Genomic DNA, 4,642 nt, shown 5'->3' with positions numbered 1-4,642 from the left:
TTTTTTCCTATAGTCACTGTAATAATTTATAATCCTACCAAAAATCTGTAGGCTTTTTTTCCCACATCCTCACCAGCACTTGTTTTCTATTTTCTTTTTAGTAATAGCAACTCTAACTAGCCTCCAAAATGGGAGAAAATATTTCCAACCTATCAGTCTATCAAAAGATTAATAACCAGAATATATAAGAAACTCAAATTACTCTATAGCAAATAATATTATTATTAATAAAAAATTGACATAAGACCTACAAATGAAGAAGACATACAAATGGCCAGCAATAACAGAAAATAAAAATGCTCAATATCACTAATTATCAGAGAAATGCAAATTAAAACCACAATGATGTACCATCTTATACCACTCAGAATGGCTATTATTAAAAAGTCAAAAGCAAAAGATATTGTTGAGAATGCAGAGAAAAGGGATCACTTGCCTAATGTTGCTGACAATATAAATTACTCTATAAAAAACAGACTTCTCATAAAACTAAATTTAGAACTGCCTTTTTTTCCAGAAGTTCCATTGCTGAGTATGTACTCCCCAAAAAGGAGTTATTTTATCAAAATGACACCTGCATTCTAATGTTTATTGCAACACTATTATCAGTAGCAAAGTCATACACTCAACCTAACTGTCCATTAGTGGATGACTGAATGACATAAATGTGGGGTGTGTGTGTGTGTGTGTGTGTGTGTGTGTGTGTGTAGAGACAGAGAGACAGAGAGGGCTAGACAGATATATATATATACACACACACACACACACACACACATATTTATATATATTCCACACATAATGGATTACTACTCAGCCATAACAAGAATACAATCATGTTTTTTGCAACAACATGGATGGAACTATTGGCTATTATCCTAAATAAAATGACTCAGAAACAAGAAGTCAAAAACTTCACATTCTCACTTATATGTGGGAGGTAAACAATGTGTACATGTAGACACACTGAGTAGAATAACAGACATTGGATACTCCAAAAGTGGGATGGTGGAAGGGGATAAAATACTACCTATTTGGTATTTGGTACAACATATATTATTTGGTTGATGGGTACACCAAAAGCCCACACTTCATCACTATGCAACATATCAATGTAGCATAACTGCACTTGTATCTCTAAATCTATAAAAAATACAAATAAAAAATACTGATTAGCCCAATGCCATAAAGTGTCCCCTTAAGTTTTCTTCTACTAGTTTTATAGTGTCAGTTTTGTGTTTAAGTGTTTAAACCATTTTGAGTAGATTTTTATATATGGTGAGATGCAGGAGTATGCTCACATTCTTCTGCATGAGGCTTTTCCATTTTCCCAGCCCCATTTCTTGAAGAGACTGGTTTTTTCCCAATATATGTCCTTAAGACATTTGTCAAATATCAGTTGGCTGGAGGTGTGAATTAATTTATTCACTGTCTATTCTGTTCCATTTGCCTGTGTGTCAATGTTTTGGTTCAAGATTGCTTTGGGTATTTCAGAGTCTTTTAAGGTTCCATGGGAATTTAAGGAGTTTTTCTATTTTTGTTAAGAATGTTACTGGTATTTTGATAGATATTCTATTGAATCTGTAGAATGCTTTGGACAGTATGGCCATTTCAATAATATTAATTCTTTCAATCCTTGAGCATAGGAAACCTTGCCATTTGTTTATGTCTTCAATTTCTTTCATCAATATTTTACAATTTTCAATGTAGAGATCTTTTACCTCCTTGGTTACATTTATTTGAGTGTATCTTGTGTTTTATATCTACTAGTAATTGAATTGTTCAATTGATTTTTTCAGATAGTTTGTCATTAATGTATAGAAATGATACTAATTTTTGTATGTTGGTTTTGTATCCTGCAACTTTACTGAGTTTTTCTATTATTTCAAACAGCTTTTTGGTGCATTCTTTATGATTTTCTATATTATATATAAGATCTGGTTACCTATGAACAGAGACAACTTAACTTAGACTTTTCTAATTAGGATGCCTTTCGTTTTTTCTCTTGCCTACTCGTTATGGCTAGAACTTTCAATACGCTGTTGAAAAAGAATGATGAAAGGTGGCATCCCTGTCTTGTTCCTGATATTAGAGAAAAAGTTTTCAGTTGTTCCTAATTCAGTATGTCAGCTTTGGGGCTGTTATATGTGCCCTTTATTATATTGAGGTACATACCTTCTATACCTACTTTGTCCAGAGTTTTTACTATAAAAAGATTTTGAAAATGTTGTCAAATAATTTCTTCATGTCTATTGAATTGATCTCATGGTTTTTACCTTTCTTTTTGTTAATGTGGTGTATAGCATTTACTTATTTTCATATGTTGAATCATCTTTGCATTCCAAAGATGATGCCCACTTAATTATAGTGGATAACATTTTTAATATGCTGTTTAATTCTGCTTGCTAGTATTTAGTTGGGGATGTTTACATGTATGTACATCAAAGATATTGGCCTATTTGTTACACTACTGACTGGATTTGGAATGAGGGTAATGTTGGCCAAATGAATGAGTCTGGAAGTAATTGTTCTTCTTCTGGAATAGTTTCTCTAGAATTGGTATTATATCTTCTCTAAATGTTTGCTAAAATTTAGTAGTTAAGCTATTGTTTAATTAAAGACTTATTATTACTGATTCAATTTTCTCACTCTTCCTCACTCATCATTTTTGATTTCCATTTTTGTCATAGATACAAGTGGTACATGTATAGGTTTGTTACATGAGAATATTGCATGGTGCTTAGATAGGAGTACAGATCTCATCACAGGTAGTGAACATAGAACTCAATAGGTAGTTTTTCAACTCATTCCCCTCCTTCCCTCTGCTCTCTCCCATACCCTCATAGTGTCTATTGTTCCCATATTTATATCCATGTCTTCTCAATGTTTAGCTTTCATTTATGAGTGAAAGCATGCAATGTTTGTTTTTCTGTTCCTGTATTAATTAGCTAAGGATTATGTTTCCCACTTCACCAGTGTTGCTGAAAAGAACATGATTTTATTCTTTTTTATGACTCTGCAGTATTCCATGCTGTATACTACTTCTTTTTTTTTTTTTTTTTTAATCCAATTTACCGTTAATGGGCACCTGGGTGGATTTCATTTCTTTGCTATTCTAAATAGTGCAGCAATAAACATATAAGTAAATGTGTCTTTTTGGTAGAAAAATTTATTTTCCTTAGGGTATATACCCAGTAATTGTCTTGCTGGGTTGGATGGTAGTTCTGCTTTAAGTTCCTTGATAAATCTCCAGACAGCTTTCCATAGTGGCTGAACTAATGTACATTTCCACCAATGGTATATAAGTGTTCCTTTTTCTCTATAGACTCACCAGCATCTGTTGTTGTTTGACTTTTTAATAATAACTATTCTGACTGCTGTGATGTGGTAACTCATTGTGGTTTTGATTCGCATTTCCCTTATGATTAAGGATGCTGAGCATTTTTTCATGTTTGTTGACTATTTGCATGTCTTCTTTTGAGAAATGCCTGTTCATGTCCTTTGTCCATTCTTAATGGAGTTATTTGTTTTTCCTTGTTGATTTAAGTTACCTATAGATTTTGGATATTAGACTTTTGTTGGATACATAGTTTGCAAATACTTTCTCCCATTCTGTTACTGCCTGTTTACTCTGTTGATAGTTTAATTTGCTGTGCAGAAGCTCTTTAGCTTAGTTCCTATTTCATTATTTTTGTTTGCATTGCAACGAGCAATGAATGGAAAGTCCCAACTACATCAAATTATGGTGTCTGAGCACCATGTCTGGGCATTAATGATGCTCAATAAACAGAAAATTATTATTTATAATTTCAAGCCCTATACAAAGATGACAGGCCTCTATTTTTCCGAGAACTTTTCATTTTTGTATCCTGAAACTTTGCTAAAGTCATTTATCAGTTCTCAGGGCCTTTTGGCACTGACTCGAAGCTTTTCTAAGTATAGAATCATATTATCAGCAAAGAGAGGTAGTTTGATTTCTCTTTTACTTCTATTTGGATGCCCTTCATTTCTTTATCTTGCCTGATTGCTTTGGTTAGGATTGCCAGTAGTATATTTAAAAAGAATGGTGAGAGTGGTCATCCTTGTCTTGTTCTGGTTCTCAAGGGGAACAGTTTGAACTTTAGCCCATTCACGATGATGTTGGCTGTGAGTTTGTCATGAATGGTTCTTCGTATTTTGTGGTATGATCCTTGGATGCCTAGTTTGCTGATGACTTTTATAATGAATAAATGGTGGATTTTATCAAAACCTTTTACTTTTTCTGCATCTACTGAGATGATCATATAGTTTTTGCATTTAATTATTTTATGGGGCAAATCACATGTATTGATCTGTTTATGTTGAACCAACCTCACATCCTGGGAATAAAATCTCATTAATTATGAGTTATTAACCTTTTGACTGTCTCTGGATTTGGTTATCTAGTATTTTGTTGAGGAATTTTGCATTTATTTTCAGCAACTATATTGGCCTGAAGTTTTCTGTTTTCATTGTGTCTCTGCCAGATTATTGTATCGGGCAGATGCTAGCTTCACAGAATGAATTAGGAAGGAGCCCCTCTTCCTCAATTTTTCAGAATAGTTTCAGTAGAATTGATATCAGTTATACTTTGTACACCTGATATAATGTGGCTTAAATTCATCTG

Source organism: Macaca fascicularis, chromosome X (assembly GCF_037993035.2).
Source record: "Macaca fascicularis isolate 582-1 chromosome X, T2T-MFA8v1.1".
Lineage (NCBI taxonomy): Eukaryota > Metazoa > Chordata > Mammalia > Primates > Cercopithecidae > Macaca > Macaca fascicularis.
This window is presented reverse-complemented; position numbering follows the sequence as displayed.